The sequence below is a fragment of the Manacus vitellinus genome, unplaced genomic scaffold, assembly GCF_001715985.3.
Source record: "Manacus vitellinus isolate BGI_N305 unplaced genomic scaffold, ASM171598v3 scaffold_1_pilon, whole genome shotgun sequence".
Taxonomy (NCBI): Eukaryota; Metazoa; Chordata; class Aves; order Passeriformes; family Pipridae; genus Manacus; species Manacus vitellinus.
This window is the reverse complement of record NW_021939396.1, coordinates 2296019-2319628: the sequence shown is the minus strand read 5'-3', so window position 1 is coordinate 2319628 and position 23610 is coordinate 2296019.

Sequence of the window (23610 nt, the reverse complement as noted above, 5' to 3'; positions counted from 1 at the left end):
TTCTAGCAACTAAATGTTCACATTTCAGTAGGAAGCTAATTAAAGAGGAAAAAAAAATCAATCAAATGAGCTGGTGAAACAGTTGCTCTCCAAAAAACACACATTGTCCCAAAATAAAGAGGTTTTTTCTTGCATAAAATAGGAAAACCCAACCCAAACCAAAAGAACTACCACATACATATTTTTTTTCATGTAAATACCTCAATGAAGTAATAACAAATTTGCACTTCACATCCCTGTCTAAATAAATATTGAGGAATATGCAAAAATTAAATAATCATTGTTTCCAGACAACAGGGAGGTGACAGCCAGAATGGGTTCACAAAGGACAAATCGTGTCTGACTAATCTGGTCTTCTTCTCTAATGGAGCAACTGGGGGACGAGGGAAGAGCAACGGATTTAATCTACTTGATTACTGTAAGGCCTTTGCCACAGTCCCACACAACATCCTTGTCTTTAAGCTGGAGAGATACGGCTTTGGTGGATGGACTATTCTCTGGATAAGGAATGGCTGGATAGATGTATCCAGCTGGAACAAGTGTCCTATGAAGAAAAGTTGAGAGAAAGATGTCCTTGCCTGTGGCAGGGGGGTTGGAACTCCATGTTTGTCAAGGTCCCTTTCAACCCAAGTCATTCTGTGATTCTGTTAATTGGTCTTGTAGCCCGGAGAAGGCTCCAGGGAGTTTTTATTTGCAGCCTTTCAGTATAAAAAGGGGGGTTACAAGAAAGGCAGAGGCTTTCACCAGATTCTCTAGAAACTGTAAAAGAGGCAACAGTTTTAAGCTAAAAGAGATTTAGATTAGGTATAAGGAATATATTTTTATGAAGAGAGAGATGAGATATTGGCACAAGTTGTCCAGAGAAGCTGTGGCTGCTCCATCCCTGGAAGCATCCAAGGCCAGTTTGAACAGGGCTTGGAGCAACCTGGGATAGTGGAAGGTGTCCCTGCCCATGGCAGGGGGCTGGAAAGAGATGTTCTTTAAGATCCTCCAACCCCAACCATTCTCTGGTTCTATGATTCTAATACACATGTGGGAGGTTGAGGTTTTTTTGCAAGGAGGTGACTTCATGTGCTGAATTAGAGTCATATCTATGATTGGCTCTCTCTGATCACCTTCCCGTTGTCTCAAAAATTTGTGCATATTTTCCTAACATTAATTTAGAGAGAGGCATGAAGTGTAAATTTGTTATTACTTCATTCAAATATTGACATGAAAAAATTAATATTGAGCTCCTCTGTTTTGGTTTGTAGCCATACATCAATAATTGTTGATGAAATCAGAGACAGCAGTTAAAATGTCCCAAAGCAAAAACTGTTCAAACACTTAATTAGGTCCTCTATATTTCCTAATTCCTAGTTAATATTTCTATATTATATAACTCAGAAGTAATTAAAAACCTGGCCTTCAGGACATACTTGACCCTTTCATTTTAAAAATCAGTGAAGAAGTGAAAGAAGCAGTAATAAGAAAAGCTGTAGTGATTATGAAAGTTAATAAATAATGTATTCAAATAATATTATAAAAATCTACTGTCTTGCACAAATATATGTATGTAATTGCAATGATTAAACAAATTTCCACTTTAGCCAGCCAGGGGAGAGAGAGAGAGCAATGATGGTCATTGGCTCTGCTTGGGAAAAACCCCTTTTAAATAATAAAGTAGCGAAACCTCATTATGACAATTGACATGGGAAATGAGTATTGCATAATTCCCTTCCAACATAACCCTGCTTCCGAAGGACTCTGGTGTGTTAACCCACATTTTCTTTACAGATGGGTTTTGGAACAGTTGACTTCTCCAGAGAACTCCAGTGAGTGACCCTCATTATGCTATAAATTTTTTTCTGGCAATCTTTATTTTCAGTGACCTTTGGGATATCCCAGGGCTCTCATTTGTCTCCCAAATAGAATTAAATAAATTAGGGAGGTTCAAACCAAACATTTTATTCTACTGACTCTGCAAAAGAGCCACTGATCCCCTCAGCTACCTTTTTTCCCTTATATAAGTGGTACTATAGAGTTTCTCCAGTAAAAAGAAATTGCTGTTATTTGAGGTGCAGGCAAGGGAGTAGATGTTTTAATCACAAACAGCAGTAACCTTAATAGAAAGCTGGTAAGATTTTTATTTCCTAGGTGACTGGAAAAAAGCAGTTGGTAAGAGAGAACAAATTTTTAACAGTTTCTAAACTCTTTAAAACTTTTCAAAATTCAGCAGTCCAAAGAAGCCATCCCAGCAGCCATTCACACTAAAATGCCAAAGGCATCCATTGCAATTCTTAGTGAATCTCAGGGTTTAGGAACTTGTTCAGGACTTTTAATTTAATGCTGGACGAGCAAAGAAGCACAAGAGGTGCTGAACTCCTGCTGAGATGGAGTTTTACAGTGAACACCAGAGGGGTAAAATTAATAGTGTTGAGTGGCAAAGGGGATTCAAAGCTAAAATGTCTTGATGAAGCAGCAGAACTGTGAGGGCTCAGAGGCCATACCAGGTAGGAGTATCCAACCACCCAGATTGGTAACCAGTATCCTAAATTTTTGCATGTTTTACACCCTCATGATCAAGATAATGCTGCAATGAAAACAGCAGAAAGTATTTTTTAATTCTCTTACTGTGTGGTCTCACTGTCTGGTCCTCACTCTTTCTACTCTTATTCAGCTTCAATCTGCCCATGCTTTAACTTGTCTCAGCATCCCAATTCCTGAAAAATATTTTTCAAAGAAAAGCAGTTCTCCCATCTCAAAGCCTGCAGAAACCTGAATCTGTGCCTCTGTGCAGAAGGCCAGGTTCCCTCCAAGACGAATTAATGTTATTTATATACATAGACAAACATGGAAAACATGCACAAACAGGCTATACCTGGGGCAGTGGAGCTGTTGAAGCTTATTTTCTACTTCACTAGGGTCCTAAATTCTTGGTTACCTAATAAAGCATAAGGCTTTATTAAGACTTTTTCCAGTGTTTGGGATTTTTATAAAGCCCCTTCCCTATATGGATTCTCTAATTAGGGATGAACAGATATTGCATCTTTCTCTGGACAGGGCCATTGATGTTATCTCTGTTCTCTCTTGTCACCTCTTCTTGTGATTTTTAAACCTTTATGATTTTGGTCGCTCTGTGAAATATGTTGGCTAAAGCTGATGATTTTGAAAGTAAATTGGTCAAGAAGACTGAAAGATAAGAATTAAGGGTATTTTTCTAGCTTTACTGTTGGAATTTCCTGATCTGTTGAGATCTATCTTTGAAAAAAATGTTTCTTCATGGAGCAGATACATGAGCTGGTGCACGAGATCCAACTGGAATCAGACATGGAAGAAGAAAGCTAATAGAGCTGGATTCCTTAGGTTATAGATTCACATGGTTCCATTAAAATCAATGGTCTGGGAGCTGCTAGCTGTGAAACCTTAATATAACTACTAACTCCCACATGCCAAACCATCTGACAAAGCTAAGGAACAATCTTTCTTTAAGATTTGGGTGTATTCCCAGCACACTCTAAGAAATAAAGTAAGATGTCTAAGTTAGTTGTGATCTCTGTCAGGCATCTCCAGAGGATAATTTAGCTGTGCTAAAACACCTGCTGGAAGTGCTTCTTTTTCTCCTCTGAGTATTTGGGAAACCTGGTAACTAATTTAGGCTAGGCACGTCAAAATTAGTTGTCCAAAGTTAGGTGAGATAACTCTCTCCTCAAGCAGTCTCTGTTTTATAACAAGCCACCTTATTATGCACAGGAATGCATATCCTTCAGGGCAAGAAATTCAATACAGGTGCTAAGAACAACAATTTATCAGCCTGTTATCTGTGACTTCGAAGGAGTGCACATTACTATTTGTGTCTGAGCTCCCCTGAAGGAAAATTTTATAAGCAATTTATTTTGTACAGGGAGAAGCAGTGTCCTGACACAGCTTGAGGGGATGACAAGGATCATAATATATAAATAATACAATCTATAAAGATGAAACATTTAGAGGGATTAAAAATGCAATAAAAGTCCAGAAATAGCCATTTTTTGGACATGAGCAGGGAATTTTGCATTCACCTTTTTTACATACACAGATCAAATGTGCAGGCTGATTCACCACCCAATTACTGTGGGTTTAGTCTCCTATTGAGTGAAACTCTTTAGCATGTGCTGAAGTTAAGAAGTTATGTGATGCCACTGGTGGAAAGAGGCTCTTGAGTGTTTTTATTGAATCTGACCTTGCAGTAAGACAGGTCTAAAAGATGGTTCAAGAGGTCATGTAGTTCAGCCATGTTGTTCAGCCTGTGGACTGTGGCTTCAGAGAATTTTCTTAATTGGAAGGTGATCTGAAAAACAAGCACAAGCAGTTTAAACACCAGCGCAGACACTCCTGTGTACAAGGAAGTAGATCGAAGGGAAAGGGCTTAAAAGTAATGAATGAACTTTCAGTAATAAACACATCCTTATTAGGTGGATGGATAAACCCCTTTGGCAACACAGCATAAAACAAACTCTTTTTCACTCCCTAGAAAATATAATCCTCCAATGGTATCACCGAACTGTTTCCCTTCCTGTAATGATCTCATCTATAACTAAACATTATGTTTATCAAATTCACCAGGGGTCAAGATTAAACCAGCTGCAGCATTGCCTGCTACTTAACCATCCTCACTAACTGAAAGATTTTATTTAGGTCCAACTAAACTTTTGCCATCGCATCTTTTCTCTCGATTTTCACCATTTTTAGCAAAACCGATTCCATCTCTGTCAATGTTCCCTTGAAAGCCGTGTGCTGTAGACCTCTGATCACCCCCAGTGCTGCCTTCTGGCCCCTCTCTGGTTGATTTACATTTTTATTGAAATTCCATGCCCAGAAATGAATGCAGATGTTCACCTGACAGCTTTCCAGGGCCAAGCGGAATGGAAGGAGTAGCTTGATGTCCTCCCTTCCTTGTGACAGCGTGACACTCTGACTCCTGCTAAGCTCTTGATCCACTCTAAACCCCCCAATCCTTTGCTGACAAACTGCTGCCCAGGGTGTCACTTCTTTACTTGTATCCCCCAAGTTACAAAACAATGGGTATGATTCACTCTGTTGTCATCAGCTGTAGAGTAGCTGGAATCCAGCATGCGGCATAATAAGCTTGTTGGTCTCACTGGTCATCCTGGAAAGAATCATCTATTTTAAAGGCCAATACTACTCCTTCCTCTGACAGGTATCTTACATGGGAAGGTTGTTTCTTCCTTGAGGAGTCAGTATTCATTAACTGTGAGGGATCCAGATGACCAAATCAGACCTAAGACTTCATGCTTTGGTGATTCACACAAGGTCAGAGTAAGTCCAAACTCAACTGTGTAGTTTTGTTCTTGTCTCACTGAATCACTTTCTTTTTTCTTTCTTTCTTTCTTTCTTTCTTTCTTGTACTAGTTCATCAAGGTGATTTTGAATTCTAATCTTGGTATCTGAAGTATTTCTAGCCTGGTATTGTCCCTGAGCTTAGGAAACAAACTCCATTTTTAAGCAGCCAACACAAGAAATGCACAATGTTAACTGACAGACCCAGAAAATTACTACAACATCCATCCTTTCATTTGGATAAAGAGTCACTGCTCCCTTTTTTCACTCAGCAGCAGCTTCATAAAGGGTTCTGAAGGGAGGGGAACATTTCTCTGAGCTGATCACACAAGAAGTAAAGGGTGACTGCCCAGGATATACCCTAGAAATGCCTTTGCTCTCCCCTCTCTCTGTCTCCTTGCAGTTGACTCTTGTGGCACAGGGGAGGGTGAATATCATAAACATGGATTTAAGCACTCCATAAACAATGATATTCCTTTAATGGGGAAAATAATGGCCTCAGCCCTGTCAAACGTATGTATTTTAAACCAGTCATATGAAAATAAATCTCATTTTAGCACTACCGAAGTCTTCTCCTGGAATACTTAATCCTGGCTCCCATGGCAGCTCTGCCATGGGAAGGGCTGCAGAGCTGGGCCCACAGGCAGCAGTCACAGGTCGGTGTTGTTCTATTATTCATTGTTAGGTAGTCAGTAAATTACAGAGAGGAGATAGATGTCCCATTTTATGAGGCAATAACAGCCTGGATTTTAGCAGAGAACAAGTCACTTTGTGGATCTGGATTTCAGGCATTAAATCAAGGCCCAGTTGTTCAGCTATTATTTATATTTTATGGGTATTGCCAAATAATTCAAAAAACTGTGATTAATGCAACCCACTTCAGAACCTCTCCATTGTACCACAACAAATTAGCAAGGGTCTGTCTGAGTAGTGAAAGGTGGTGTAGGAGAAATATCCATCCCCATTCCTTCTTTCTAAGGTAGTAGAACAATCTTAAATATCCAAGTTTCCTTCCATGTTTCTTCCTCTAAGGGTACTTGATTCAACAGCCCTGAAAGAGATGGGAATTCTCATGGAGAGAGTGGTCAGGCACCTTCTGGGACTTGTAGCTTCAGGACTTAATTTAATTTGACTTTGCTGCAAGCTGTTTCTGCTCTGAAGGGGAAACTCATCCTGTTGCTTTCAGTGGTACATAAAAGGTCACCTTGTTTTCCTCAGACTTCCTCAAATATGTTTTCAAGTGGCATAATTCCACCTATTTTCTTCTGGTAGAGCTTTCAAGTGGGGAGAGAAACACAAAATTTACCCCAAAGTCCACACACATTCACAGTGATGACATCTTGATGATCAATCAATCTTGCTCCAGATGACAGCAATACCTGGATGATGGAAAAACAACCCTTAATTTACTGCTTGAAACTTACAGATTTAAGATGAATTTTAACAAACTGGTCCTTCATCTGTAAATGATCAGAAATTTTTGCTTGGATGTATTTTATGTTCAGTTACCCATTTGACCACTGAATTAAACATTTTTTCGTTCTCTTCCCAGTTGACCTCAAAATGTCCTCAATGCTCAGATATGCACAGATTTTTATCTGCAGGAAATGTTGCTTTAAAGACACTTTTCAAAGCTATCACATCTACTTTTTCATTTAGTGAATACTTCTGAGGGGGAGTGCTATCAGGATTAAGGCTTGTGCACTGACTGAAAATGCAATAATTAGTCAATTCCTTTCTCTTCCTTCTGTTCTTCCTCCACCCTGATTCATAAATCAGAATAGAGAATTTATTGAATTAAAAATTTCCCTGTGTAAAAACAAGATCATCTTAATTTAGTGTTTTTATGGTCCCTCCATGATGCTGGAAAAGTGGAGGAGAACCCAAATGGAGAAAGAATGGATTCAAGCACATCCTGCTGCATGGATCTTCTTTGTAACTCTCAATGCCCAGACAAGCTCTGGAAAAATCCATTGTGATTTCCAAAGCATTACAGTCATTTCACTGTCTAAGCTGGATAAGACATTCCTGCTTCAAGTCCATAAAGCAGTTTATTCAGAAACTTTTCCACAATTAATCAGAACTAGATCAAGTGTCTGTCTCCCACGACACGTCCTCACACACTTCCTGAAATATAACAGGGGGTTAAAAAATGTAGGATTAATTTTTTGAGTTACATATATGTGTATATTTTAAATGCTATATAATTTTATATATTACATATATAATCATATATGAAAGTATATGCATTATATGTAAGCACACATACACATTAGACAATATTTTATATTCTAAATATAAATGTGATATTAATATATATCATGTATTACATTATACAAATATTTTAAGTGTTGTTTAAATGTTATATATTTAGTTTTAAAGAATCATGGTATATTTTTATTAGTTTATTGCCTATTAGATTCTGAACAATTTCCCTTGTGGAATTTTATAATGTTGTTTATTTAGGCGTATATAAAAATAAATATTATTAACACTGACCTTAAATTTCAGCACATATTTTTCCTCTAAATAAGCTAAATACAACCATCAGTGCAGTGAAGCCCACGGCACTGAATCCTGTAAACAGATTTGAAGCCTTTAGCAGGGTAATTATAGTCAGTTGTTCCCATTTCCCAGCTAATGGCTTAATTGAGTGCTGGGAACATGTGATACTTACAGAAAAAATTCATCATTCTTATAATTGACTTTTCCATATGACTTTTTGTGTCATTTTGTGTGTTCTCTTGGGTACAGAAGTGAAAGTCCCAATTTTTTTAAGTCTTTTCTGTGCCTCATTCAGGCAACAACTATGAATTGTGTTCCTGTTTCAACTGAGTATCATTCAGTAGGATTGCAGCATTCCTAAAATTACAGATAGGAAATAAAATCACTAATCTACACCTACTAATAGCACAGCAGGATGCTGCTGTGAGAAAAGATTGGTATTTGTTCTTCCTAATTTCATATCCATAGTACACATCAAGTTTAAGCTGCAGTACTAGGAGTTTGCTTGGTTGCCTTCTTTGAACACCTAAACTACATGTTTATAACAAGATAACTGTCCCAGAAGAGACAATTTTTCAGCATAGATATTTTCATTGACTCCCCCAAAATTTCAGACATTTAAATCATTCCTTTTCTCCTTTTTCCCCAATTTTTTTTTTAATTTTCTATCTTCTGTTTTTTCTTTCAGAATTTATTCAGTTAAAAGACAGAAAGCAAATAAAAAGGGTTTGCAATTTCCTGACAGAACAATTTTTCCATTTGAAAATGCCAGTGCAACAAAACATATAGGGAACTGTAACCATTATAGCTATTTTTTAGAGGTTATTACTTACACGCTTTGTAACAGGATTGTTGCTTTTACTATAATATAGGTGTCAAGGATCCCAACCTAATATTGGTTAACCCTGCTTTTCCTTGTGGATTGGAACAGGTGACCTCATGAGCTCTTGTGTAACCTGAGTTAATACATATACCCAAGTTCTATCCTACCACAACAATAAAGCAGTTAAAATATTGAAATAGTTTTCTTTGGAGTCATAAGATTTTGATTTTTCAACAGATTACTTGCATGGAACTAAATTTGAAAATGCCCTAATCCTTGTGGTAGTCAAAATCCATATTGAATAGGTTTAATAAACAAACGTGGTGCTCTTTTATTCTCTCTGGGTATTATTCCTGGCATAAATATACAGATGTCATTTAGCTTTAAAGGATTTAGGATATGGCTTATCATGATCTTTGAGCACATTCAGAAGGAGGAAATCCATAATGTTAGAGCACACTTTAACCTAACAGAATGCAGCAAAACCAGTGCACTGAATGGAAATCAACAACAAGAAAATTGAAGCAGTACAAGGCAAATGAAAGTCAAATGCATGTTGCTGGTTTTCAGTAGCATTGGTAAGTATAATTTCCAAAGTCTGTGGGTTTCAGTATCATTCTGTACCCTTAAACACAGATTGTATGTCTTTCTGTTTAAAAATATGTCTTCCACCTTAAACCCATATTGGTGAGTTATAGTCAAGAACTATAGCATTTTATTTTTTTAATGTGTAGTATTTTTTTGCTGGATGATATACCAGAGTGTGGCCATTTATGATAATGGTCACTGTTGCCCTCAACAAAATGACCTCTCTTTGAGACACAAATTCTCACTTGCTCAAACACATGGCATCCATTTATCCACCTGAAAAAAAGTTGATGCCAAAAGCAGAAAACTTAGTTTTTTGAGCAATTTCTCCAACAGCAACCTCCCTCTTTTTATAGCCTTTCTTCTGCTCCAAGTTATTATTATTCTCACGCTGCACCGTATTTCACACCACAACATGTTTATTGGCAGCAATGTGTGATGTCCCAGGCAGCACAGGAATCCACAATTTACTGACTCCCTTCCCCTCCAGTGAGCATTAAAAGATGTTCCAATTGATCTCAGGATGCTCCTTGGTGGCCTTTGGGCTAACCTGAATGGCAGCTTGTCCTCTTGGTACCTGAGGTTTGGGCTGAAGCAGAGAGTTGAACTTGTATAAAACTCGTAATTCTTTGTGCTCGTCTGATACTTGTAGTTTCTGTGTGCCCTGCACAGATTGTGCCCACACTTAGGAAGAATTATGACTTTTATCCTAAGTGCCATCCTCGAACTATCAGGTCTGTTGCCTATTTATATAAATTCTCATGCAGCCCCTGCAGTCAAAATCAACCAGGACTCTGATGCTGCTTTCAACCTTCTATTTGCTGACAAATATTGCAAATGGTTTTCTGCAGGACCACTTGGTAGAAGTGGGTTCACAAAGGCTGGCATGTCTTGGATAATTTAAGGAGTGCTCTCAACTCAGGGTGAGCCTGTCTCAGTGATAGGAGGGAAATACAAATACATTTTAGAGCTCTGTTCCCTCCCCTCAGAAACTCTGTCAGTGCATCAAGCAAGCTCAGAAAACAGTGCAGGTGACCAGGGTGTGACTGTCTGCTCTGCGCAGAGCTGAAGTGGCCCCTAGACTCTTTTGGCTGTATCACCACTTGTTACAAAAGGTCTATGAAGGAGATTAGAGGGATGGAACACCCTTCATACGAGGAAAGGCTGAGAGAACTGAGATTGTGAGGCTCAGAGAAGAGAAGTGTTCAAAACCGGGTGGGATGGGGCTTTCAGAAACCTGATCTAGTAGAAGGTATCCCTGCCCGTGGCAGGGGGGTTGGAACAAGATGAGCTTTGAGGCTCCCTTCCAACCCAAACCATTCTATAATTCTATTACCTTAAACACATAGTACAAAAGTAGAGTATTAAATTTAGGTCCCTTAATCTTCACCTGAATTCTAGAAGAGATCAGCTCCATTGGATACCCAGTGCCACTGGAAATGCTCTACTGTATCCAGGGCATCTTCTCAGAGCAAATAGGTATGACCAGGATCTTTGGGAACCCCCATCCTTGTGGAGAAGATGGGAATCTTTGCAAGGTGGCCCAGGACATCAGTGTGATCTAAAAGCTGAGACTGTGGTTCCTCTGACCAAATGTGGGCATCCCCTGTGAGATAAGATAAATTGCATCTACACTAATGACTTTATGATTATCTCTCCTCAACTATAAAAGGGAACTTGTTTCAAAAGTGATGCCCCTAGGGAGAACACCCACACTAACCCTACCTTCAAACTCTCTTTGCAGTCAGTGAGGAGAGACAGACACCTTGTCTGGGACTGGAACAAGCTGCCATCTGGAAGTATTCATCTTTATCTGCAGATAGAGCCTAGAAACCACACTCTAAATTGATACAACTTAGACTTCATCGGCAAAAATACACTTTTTTTAGTATCAGCTCTTCCTTTCTTAATCTATTAGAAGGATCCCTGTCCTTAGTGTAGATCAAATCACAGTAACAATGGCAATGCAATTTATCAGCCTGGTGAATTTTAACATCCTAAATGTACATGTAATTTAAGAAGATATTGAATCTTTTTCTTCCCTAAATAAATGTTCTTAAAACTTAATTGTATTTCCCTGCATCATTTAGATTGAGAACATTGTTAAACATCCAGAGATGATGTATATTAGAAGTGTTAAAAGTGAGTTATGAACAAAGGGATATATAATTTCAGATGGAGTGATTTTCTGAAATATTTACAAAATCCTGAAAAGTTTGTGGCAAATTATGAAAGGTGTTTAACAACTGTTAGGTCATGAGGTTATTTTAGAGGTCTGTGCATGCAGCTGAACTATCTTGTCCAAAGAGCTGGAAAATCTACAGAAAAGTGATAGTATTAATTTAGGAATACTTTAAACTGGACACTTTTTATCTGTTGTGCTGATGTATCCGACAAATATTTATCCTTAAGCAAAGGGCTGTGAAACAGTAATGAAAAACTAAGCAAAACAAAATGACAGCACCTGTCTTGGAGGAAACTTCCACCTGTCCTTTCTTCTATTTCACTTTGCCTTCATCATGATGCCTACATCATCCCCATAAAGAAAAAGTTATATTATTATCATTGGGTTAATGGTGTTGTCCAATCTATATTTATCCAATCTATATTTAATTTTGTCGTAGTATTCCCCAAAACTGTGATATTTTCAGCCAGGCTCTATTCTTCTAAAACTTAGAATCTAGATTTGTCTCTGGGAGTTTCAGAATCATTATACTCTTACGCAAAGCAGGAGATCAATACCTTGAAATATTTACTTATATACAGAGCTATGTGAAAACCAGGAATCGTTGATTAGGATTAGATCAGTTCATCTGTTCAAATATCTTGCCTCAAATTTTGGTCCAAACCAAGGGAATGATAGAAGCTTTTCCTGTATATTTGTGTGTTCAACACACGAGCTACAAATCCACCTGGACTTGTGCAAAATTTTGACACTGTCTTGCACAACATCCTTGTCTGGAGAGACATAGATTTGATGGATGGACCACCCAGTGGATAAGGAATTGGCTGGGTGGTTGCACTCAGAGAGTTGTGGTCAATGGCTCAGTGTCCGGTTGGAGAACAGGGACAAGTGGTGTCCTCAGGAGTCAGGGCTGGGACTGGCACTGCTTAACATCTTTGTCAGGGACATGGACAGTGACATTGATGTCACCAAGCTGTGTGGTGCAGCCAACACACTGGAGGGAAGGATTGGCATCCAGAGGGACCTTGATAAGCCTGAGAGGTGGGACTGTGAAAGCCTCAGGAAGTTCAACAAGGCCAAGTGCAAGGTCCTGCACCTAAATCAGGGCAATCTCAAGCACAAACACAGGCTGGGCAAAGAATGGAGGAAGAGCGGCCCTGAGGAGAAGGACTTGGAGGTGTTTGTTTATGAGAAGCTCAACATGACCCAGACATGTGCCCTGACAGCACAGAAAGCCACACATGTCCTGGGCTGCGTTCAAAGCAATGTAGGCAGCAGGTCAAAGGAGGTGGTTCTCCCCCTCTATGCTGGTCTCTTGAAACCCCACTTGGAGTGCTGCATCCAGCTCTGGGCTCCCCAGCATAAGAAGGATATGGGTCTGTTGGAATGAGTCCAGAGGAGGCCATAAAGATGACCAGAGGGCTGGAGCACCTCTGCTCTGGAGACAGGCTGAGAGAGTTGGGGTTTTTCAGTTTGGAGAGGAGAAGGCTCCAGGGAGAGTTTAGAGCACCTTCCAGCGCCTAAAGGGGCTCCAAGAGGGCTGGAGAGGGACTTTGGACAAGGGTTTGGAGTGAGACATCAAGAGGGAATGGTTTCAAACTGAAAGAGGGTAGGTTTAGATTCCTTATTAGGAAGAAATTCCTTACTGTGAAGTGGTGAAGCACTGGAACAGGTTGCCCAGAGAAGCTGTGGCTGCCCCATCCCTGGAAGTGTTCAGGGCCAGGTTGGATGGGACTTGGAAAAACCTGTTATAGTAAAAGATGTCCCTGCTCATGGAGGGGAAGTTGGGACTGGGTAACCTTTGAAAGTTCTTTCCAACCCAAACCATTCTGTGATTCCATGGTTATCATGTGAATTCAACTTCATTCTTTATAACTTTGACAGCAAAAAGTTCACAAGCAATGTTATAAAATAATTTATATATATATGTATGTGTGATAAGAGTATCCCAGATTCTTCTTGAGTCTTAATAAGCAGATTACCCTGGCAGTATCTCATACAATGAAATTCACAGTTCAGCTGTGCATTGAATTACAACTGTATTTGATCAGTTCTAAATTTTATAGCTTTCAGCCTCCTGGAGGATTTCCTGTTCCATATGTTGAAGTAGGAACACTAAACTTCCGTCTGCCTTCTGTGTGGTATTCACAAGCGTATTCCATCATTGCCCCCCTCTTTGTTATCTTTTAGAGTAAAATCAGGTATAAAACGTTTTTCAGTCTTCTCCCATGTGAACTCAGATCTGTTCTTACCTTTCTCTGTCCAGTGATTTCTGTATCATAATTAGGCCTGTTCCAGAGTGGAGCTGCTGACTGCACTGCTCTCTTGTACTGCAATGGGCATTAGGTTTATTCCCCTCACTCAAATGGAAAGGAGAGCCATATAAAGGGAAGTCCCATATCCTTCTTGGTGGTCACTGTATCAAAATTTCTTTGCATCACTTCCTTATCCAAAAACCTTCCTCTCTTTCTGAAGTACATTTACTTGTTTTCCCAACATTTGGCCCTGATACAAGAGACTTAGGCTGTGTGTTATTTAGTTAAAGAGGGATTTTTTGGGGGGGGTTATAGGGAATTGCATTAATCCAGTTAAAGAACAGTGATGTCAACAGACAAGGGGCAAAAAGAAGGCAGGATCACAATCCGTCTTGGTCAACACGATTCAGAGCAGTTAAACTTGTGATCTGAAAGCAGATGTGATGTTGTACCACCAGATGTGGTAGGGCATTGCCATTTACTATGAATTCACAGGAAGGAAGGGATGAATTATTTGTCAAATTTAAACTTGGGAAACATTTTTCTGTGGAGAACGTGATAGAGACCATGAATTAGTTTCCTTGCAATTTCATAGGGATCTGAGCACACATCCTTTCAGCAACAGGTGGATTAAATCCACAATTTCTATTTTCTGCAACCTTCTTTGCAGGTGCTGGATGACTCCTATAACACACCAACTTCTACTCCTTTCTAGTTTTGGTTTGGTAGAAGAAAGAAGAAAAAAGTCTTGTCCAACAGAGCTTTCTCAAGATGAAGGGCCTTGAATTATCTCCAATCTAAACAAACAAAGGGGAATAAATTATCTAATTTCTTGCAAACTTCATATTTTATATCTTCTGAAATCTAAAGGGAGGAGCTCTTATCGCCGTTAAGAGCTACTGCTTGATTTGTGGTCACAGATGTTTGTCAATTAAGGGGTTGTGAAAAATTGCGAAGTTTCTGTTTTTCCTTTAACCAGCAAAACTCAATCTTTGGCTGGGAAACAATATTCTCAGCTCATCAGGCACACAGAACAAACATTAGCTTATAGCTTCTTAATTTCCTCATCAATAAATAGAAGATTTATAAGTATTAATTTGCTCCTTTTATGTCTGTGCTGTTCCTATGGCACAGGAAAAAAATGGGCACAATGTGTCTGATAAAGAACAAGTCTGTAAGAGGTATGGAACACATTTGCATCTTGTTCCACAACATATTCTCAGGAAAGCCATATGTCCCCATGCATTGCACCAGTTCTTGTCTGCAGCTTCACTATTTCACTCTCATCTTAAGCAAATTATTTGAGGTACAGCCAAGGCATATACAGGACACAGCCACACTTCAAGGAGGTGGGAAATAATTCATATTTGGGTACCTTCCATAACTGCATAGCAAAAAATTCTTCAATGCTTTTGAAGTGACTGTGATTGATGTTCTCCATTGTAGCAGGCCATGTTTTCAAGGCCAGGTTTTAAAACCCAGGTTGCCTTTAAGGCCAGCTTGGATGGAGCACTCAACTACCTGGTCTAGTGGAAGGAGGCCCTGTCCATGGCAGTGTGTTGGAACAAGATATTCTCTAAGGACCATTCCATCCCAGGCCATTCTGTGATTTCTTCTGTGATTCTTGAACTCCACAAACCAATATTTAGATCAAAAAATGTCCAGAGGTAAAAATAAAGTCAAAGAACAGCAGAGCATGAAATTATTCCACAAATGCCTGTGACGTGCAGGGCTACTTTGACTGTGTAGCACATTCACTTTTCCAAATCATTGTCCTTTTAAACACAGTTTTCAGACTATATTTTCCAGTGGTGGCCACTTGACATCCTTCATTTAACAAGGTTTTCCATTTTTGATTCAATTTATCACAGCCAGAGGTTTCTTCTGTGCCATAGGGTATGGAGTCCATGAATCAACACACTTCAGGGATACTGGAATTGAGCTTAATAATTGACACACTGTGAGCATCCTGTTTGTTTGGGGTTTTTTTTACCTCATATGCTGGTACAAAGCACAGGGGGTTTTTTGTACATTTTCCTAAATATCTACATAGCCAAATACTTTTTTTCCCATCCTCACCTGCCCAAGAAAATCAGTATTTCCTCTCTTCAATGTGAACTGCTTTAGGACTACTTAGTTAAAATTTCAGTGAAGATTTTATTCCAATGATTGTTACAACAATGCAATAATATTAGTGCTTTAAATTCATGCAGTGTTGATCCTCAGTGTCCTGTGTCTTTTGTATTTTTTTCTCAGTTTAGACTAAAGTGGTTTTATGCACATTAGAGTTTTACCTTCAAAGAGTTAACCAGCTACATATACTGAAAGTATAACAATATCTCTATACCTCATTGATTTCCAGCAGTTGTCCCAGAATAACTTCTTAATTATTTCTCTAGCAATTATCTTGAAATCTAATTATAAGATCTAATTTGTTAAAGTTCTGGAGCCAGTATGACATTATTTTCCAAAATAAAATCAGGCTGGCTGGCAAAATTCTAATAACAGATGAACTTATTAGTGATTTCTCACTTGCATTAAAAAAAACCAAGAAAACAAAAAATCTCATAATGATAGTTTTGAAACTTTATCTAAATATTTGTTGAAGAGTATAGTCCTTATTTCACATTGAAAGACACCTGAAAACAAATTACTGAGGGATGAATAGGAGGTTAGTTCTCAGAAGACAAAACTGTTAGACTATTATTCTTTTATATTCAAAGGGATTTCCATTGCTTAGAGCATTTCTGACTATATTGCTTGGGAATCCTTTGGGAATATTCAGCTCTGCTTCAATAGTGGAGAATGTAATCTCTGTCTACTCATTACTGTGGTAGCTCAGTAGCTGATGAAATCAGTGAGAGCTGCTCTTCACAAAACAGAGGAGGTGCACACCTTCATGGCAGTTTCCTGATGGGATGGACCAGTTTTCCGAGAAAGCTGCTATTCAGGTGATAAAATCTGGGACCTGCTGCCCATCATCACAAACGACTTTGAGAAAAGTGATCTTCAGGTGGGATAGAAGGCGCAGTGTTGTACCTGATGTTCTGGTTTACATATGGAAAATTACCACTTCCTTTGCCTTGTTGCCTGCAGGAGTTGATACCTCTCTATTGCTGTACTTCCAGAAGCCAAAATCACCAGCTTTCTGTATGAGAGGAGTGAAGCTTTCTCTGTACAAGAATATTTCCTCGAGAGGCAGAGGGAGGAACACGTCTGGGTGACCTCAGTGTGCTGTGTTAAAACAGCTACAGTGCCACAGTGGGGCTTTACAGGAGAGGGAAGTCAGGGGACACACACAGGTGGCCACATCATTATCAAATATAAGCTTTACCTTCAAACACCAAACCACTCTGAGAGCAGGTCTGTGGGATGAGCAGAGCTCTGACAGCATTGTGCTGTGTTCCCCTCTGCTCTCTGCCATGCTGTTCCTACTGCTGTTCCTCAGACTGCCTGTTCCTTGGCATAAAAGCATCCATGCTGTGTTTGGGAAGAGATGAACCTGGAATAAAGCTACTTGTCCCACGGTGTAGCTTTGTGGTGATGCTGAACCCTCACACTGCTTTTCTTCACCCCCTGCATGGAAGCTGGACCTGAGTTAAAAGATCACGCTCACCTCCTACAGCCAATTCTGGAAGCTGGGTTGAAGTGATTGCTGGATATAGATCTGCAGTGTGGGAGAGAAAGAAAAAAGATAATCTTAAAAAGAGTATTTTCCATCTCTTGTCACTGTAAAGTCCTAAAATGCTGAAAAGGAGTATTGACACGCATATCTGAACTCTTACATCTATAAATCTGCATTTCACAGAGAGGTGGTATTTACTGTCTCTGTGGGGTTTTCTGTTTTTTTTTTCTTTTTTTTTTTTTGGGGGGGTGGATTTTTGTGGCTTTTTTTAAAATTTATTTCTTATTTTTATATTTGCATGATGATATGTAACCAGGAACTGCTTTGACAAATTTGGGGATTTGAAGTCTATTAGCAAAAACCTCTCTCCTAACATTTAAAGTAACCCACTCATTGGGACTCAAATGTTACTGTGTAGTCTCCAAGTTCTGAAAAGAGGCAAAACCAGCACATTGAGCATACAATTAAAAGGCAAAATATGTAATAAATTAGGAAAGTTTTGTGGTTTTTCCTCTTTTTACAAAAGGGCAGCTGCTGATGCTGTCTCTTTTAAACAAAAAATATATATAAAGAGCAGGAACTCTACGAAATGATTTTCTGAACCCAAACTGAAAATGGCTATTTTAGAGAACTACCAAAGTATTTATTTTTTGAGTGCCCCCTCGTGACAACCTTTAGCAGGTGATACATCACCAGAGGTCTGTGCTTCCAGCAGCATGCGAATTCCAGCAGGTTGTTTTGAAGGAGCAGTAGAAGAGGAAGCCACAGTCATAATTTACATTGCTAGAAACATGTCAACAGGTTCACAAGTGAGAGTCCTTCTCAAGCCTTGGAAAGTAGGAGTGGAAAAGCTCTACCAGATGGAATTTCAGTGCCTTTTATACAGCAGGAAAAAAACAGAATTTGCCCAAACTTTCTTGCTCCAGGCCTGCATTAATTATGCAATGAAATACATTTTTTAACATGATTAAACATAAATTCAAGATGATGGTTTTCAATGATTTGAAAATCGAGTCTTATTTTCCCTACAAACCTTGATGTATTTTGGCATAATCCTTCACTTCCCTCAGGCTCCATGGAGTTACTAACATTACTTATGTTGTGAGGCCTCAAGCAATACAACATTTTCCTACATATAGTGCATATCCTGAGAAGACAACGAGCATCTCTGCAGAGATGTGAGTTTGTGAAGGGGAATTTCATCCAAAGCCAATTGAGACAGTGGGATGACAACCTTCCCCTCTAAGTTCTGGATGATCTCTGCAATCACTTCAGGCCCTTTTGTGCCTCTCAGCCCAAAGTCTGACCACGGGATTGTCTGTGGCAGTGGTAACAAGATGAAATTCAAGTCCTTAATGAGAAAAAAAAATATTATTTTATAAAGTTGGATCTTCCTCTAAATGCAATGAAACTCTGGCTATTTGGCACTAGAATAAAGACCTAAATATTGTAGTGAAAGAAGTCTTAGTGATACCAGAGTGATTATTATTTGAACTGAGAAACTCCACGTTTCATGGTCACAGTGTCAGAATGAAGCGCAGGACACACTGAAATCCCAAGGTATATCACCCAGTTTTTGCAGGATTAGGCATTCCTGTGCCTCTTAAAGCATTACAACTCTGCCTTTCAGGTCTTGAACTCTGAGTGACAGGTATATGTATATATATATATAGAACATACAGAATATCCTTAGACAGAATTGGAACCTGTGAGTGATGAAAGAACCACTCAGAAGAAATTTATAACACTATGCATGATGAGTAAGGAGGATTTGCAGCTACACAAAAAGCCTTCCATCATGAATATGAGGCCTTGTCCCAACTTAAGCACCAGTGAGGCTGATCACTCTCTGAAATAAAAGCCATATTCTCCAATTGCTTTAAATGGCACCAAGTCAGGGGATAAGAAAGTCAGGAATTTCCACTTTTGTTTAACCAGCAGGACTTTCTGAAATGGGCTTTTAAGCTTAGCTGGAATGCTTTTACAGAAAGATTTTCATTTTGTTCTGAATAGCCAAGGCATCTGTGCTTCAAACACTTACTCCCTTCCCTGTGCATGGCAATGCAGTTTTCAAAGTCCTTGACTTATTGAAAACTCCCTGCTTCCCATATGCACTGGAATGCTGATTGAGATGACCTTACATATCTGCAACCCATCAGCCTTTTCTTCTTTCTCCTGGGAAGGAGACTTGTTTATGAAATTATGTTTTCAATAGCAGGAGCAGGCAGAATTCTGATTAGGGTAGCGGTTTGCCCCTTGGAAAAGGAGCAAGAGGGACACAGGAGCCAAAGTTTTAATTGTATTGGCAGTTTTCCCCATTCATAGAGTTTCAGAAGAAAGAAAGATTCAGGACGGAGTCCTATACGGGTGTGTTGTGCATGTGCAGAGCTGGTGTGTGCTCTGGGGTTTAACTATTGCAATGCACTTTATTTTTGGTGTGTGCATTTGTATTAACACAGAAAGCACCCCAGTGATCCAGTCATGGACTAATCACTTCTCTTCCAACACACAGGTCATAAAGGTGACCAACACTGTTCTTCAATACATTCAGAAGAACATGGGTGACATAGCTGTGATGAAAACCCAACTCACACACTGTGCTGTGGAACAATTCCCCATTTCAGGATGTTGTGGCTGTTAGGGCACCTACTCCAAAACTAATGCGGGACAGAAGGAGAAAGAAAGTGATTCACAGAATTGTAGAATCAGAATACCCTGAGCTGGAATTGACCCACAAGGAACATCAAAGTCCAACTCCTGGCCCTGGACAGGACACCCCCAAGAATCACACCATGGGTCTGAAAGCATTGCCCAGATGCTTCTTGAACTCTGGTAGGATTGATGCTGTGACCACTTCCTTGGGGAGCCTGTTCCAGTGCCTAACCACTATCGTCTCTGTTATTCTAAAAAGAATTGAGAAAACTTTTTCCATCTGAAAGGAGAGTAACTATCAGTGTAGATTTGGGCATCCCGAGCTCATGATGATCACACTCATCTCATTGCCTCACCGGAACTCCAGTCCAATGGATTGGAAGGGCTGGAGCACAAGTCTGATGAGGAACAGCTGAGGGAGCTGGAGGGGCTCAACCTGGAGAAAAAGAGACTCAGGGCAGACCTTATTGCTCTCTACAACTCCCTGAAAGAAGGTTGGGGCCAGTTGGGGGTCAGGATCTTCTCCCAGGTAACAAGTGACAGGATGAGAGGAAATGGCCTCTAGTTGCACCAGGGAAGGTTTAGATTAGATATTAGGGAAAATTTTATCATTGAAAGGGTGATCAGGCATTGGAACAAACTGTCCAGGAAAGTGCTGGAGTCACCATCCCTGGAAGTGTTCAAAGAATGTACATATATGGCACTTGAGGACATGGTTTAATGGTGAATATGGTACTGGGTTGATGATCTCAAAGGTCTTTTCCAACCTTAATGATTCTATGATTCACTCTGGGATAAAATAGATACACTTTCTTCTGGGAGAGGTGGATGGCAAAACAACCTTGTGATGACCCATCTGGGGTGCATCAGTGAGAGGCTGAACAGGGTTGTGAGGAGGGTTGGAAGCTCTTTACACACACCTGTCCTCTGTGCCTGGGCACTGGCAGCACCAGCAAGGGTGTGGATCGAGGTTTGAGGGTGGGAATATGTCCACTGACAGTGTTGGCATCAGCCCAGTGATGAGGGCAGAGCTCTCAGACACCAGGCATCTCCCCTGAAATCCTGATGAACCAACCAATTACTGTTGCAGTTGCTGCTATTAATGAAACATCAACAACCAAGTGTCGTTAGATAAGGTCTGAAAGCTGTGGTGTGTTACACTCTGACAGGAAAACTCCAGCTATTTACAGTATATTTAAGATTCCAACATGGGGCCTAATGCAATTAGTCAAAATCATTTTGAAAGTAACCAGGAATCCCTGGGGTGCCACAACAAACAAAAAGGAATCTAAGTAGAGTTAAAAAGATGCTATTAATGACCCTGCTGTGTTGGAATGAAATAGAAGCTGTTACTCCTTGCTAAGTAAATGAAACCAAAGATACATTACTGACCTCTATTAATTCCAGAGTCTTAATTCCTAAAGGAAGTTTTCTGATTTCCTTTCCCATAAATACATTTTCCTCCAGGAATTTGACAGGTATCCTGAACAAAGTGTCAGATTGCTTCAAAGAGCTCTGTGCTTGGTTCCAGGTTACTCCATAATTCAGTCAGAGCTCATATATATTCCACTGGGGCGTTTTTTTCCTAAGTTTTGAGAAACAAGGACCGTATTTTTGCTTTAAATATTTGGGTAACTGAAAATTTCATGTATTTTAAGTACTTATTGGGAAGGGTAATTAGAGAAAACAGTGTATGCTGCAGACATTTGAGAGAAGTCTAATGGATCAATTTATAGGAAACATGATTAAGGAAATTAAATACTTTACAACATGTACTGCATTTGAGATTCTTAGTGTCTTTTTAAGCTTTCTATGCTTAGTGTGAACATTTTGGGATTTTGTTTTGCTTTGTTTGGGGTTTGTTGGTTTGTTTTTGTTTGGTTGCTGTTTTTCTCCTCCAGGTCTCTGCCTCAAGATGAAAAGTTTCATCTTATTTGATTACCTTTTCAGATTTTCACCTCTGAAAATGATAACAATTTTCATCAGGGAGGTAACGGGAAAATGCATTATTTTTTCAACATTAAAAGAAAAATAAAGCTTTGTTTCACCACTAACAGGTTCTTGCAGTCTCTGTAGGGGTGTGGAATTTGGCAGGAGTCTTGCTGGTTTCAGATATGTAACTTTTACCTGAAATTCCACTGAAAATTAATTATGTTCAGACAATTTCTTAGCTCCCCATGAGCAGAAGGAATCTGCCAGGTGCTCCATTTCCACTGAGTCAGTAAGTCCCCTCAATTCCCTCAGGAATCAATGAGGTCTGAGGTGCCCTTTTCACATAATTCCTACTAGTAAATTCCTAGTAAACCAGAAAGGACTATTTTTCCAGTGGCTTGTCCAATAGTTTGATGGTACTCAGCTCTTGAAAAGAGGAGGAAAAGACATGAGTGGGAAAAATAGAACTGTGAAGGGATTGGTTAAAAAAAAGAAAAAAAGGTACAGCAAAGGCTGAGAGAAAGGAGAGAATAGGATGTGTGTAAGGGGGTAGAAATAATTTAGGTACTGGGGTAGGAAAATCTTATCATATGAGAACGTTTTGGGACATCACCCGCCTGGCACTGGATACAGGTGTCCTCAACTACCATTCCTTTGCCACCAGCAGGAATGGGTGTCAGATCCAGCCCATGGACATGTATCAGTAGGTCTCTAGTTGTGCTGGGAGCTCAGATATGCCTTAAGGTCTTTTCTGTAATCAGATGGCTTTGCAATTTCTTCCACAAGATCCCTGCTACGACTGAAATAACTGGAATTTGTCTTTGAGTTTACCAGGCTGATAAAAACTCTGGAAAATCAAAGTATCAGCGTCTCAGGCTCACTGTGACAGAACAGTGTTGTCTATTTATAAGTGTGACATTAATGACACCCTCCCCACTGCTCTCCTCCTCCATACCCACAAGTAATCTAGGAAGGTTAAGTCAGGAATAGCTCTGGGAAGCTGCTCAGTGGAAATGAATGGAGTAGGAATCTACACAAGGTCTATTCAGTGAGGAGGAACCAGGTAGGTGAGTCTTTGCCTCCTCCTTGCTTGCCAGAGCAACCCTTCACAGTGTGTGACTGCTCACGCCTTTAGTTACAGAAACACTTGGGTCTGCCAGCACACAAGAAGTTATAAAAAATTCCCAAATATCTCCCTAATCCACATCCAATATCCCACACTGTCTTTCTCTTTCTTTGGCTCTGCACTGTTCATTGATCTGCTTTTTTGACCTGGGAACAATGTCCACATCGTCAATTCTGGCTCAGGATAAAGTTTCTCCCCACTTCAGTCTGCCAGGAAACACCCTTAGGCCACAGATTCATGTGTGGTGCAATCTTTTCTCAGCAACTACCTCCTCTGGAGTGTTATCTGTCTTCCAGCAGAATGAACTATGTTTCCTGGGAGTCTGTAGATCTTCCAACAGAGTCAACTGCCTCTCAGGGTGGCTTTCTGTCTTCTAGCAGGGCGTGTGGGACAGGTTTGGTGCTGAGATGGAATGGTGAGCACAAGGTTGAAAGGGAAGAGAGGATGCAGTGGGAAGCCACATCCCTTTGTTTTCATATTAAACACCACCCACTACTTCTTTTTTTGTTTCTATTTTTTTTTTCCTCATCAATGTTTGTGTTCACAAAGTTTGTAGCAAAGCAGGAAAACTTTTAAAATGTAACTCACTAATTTCGGAGA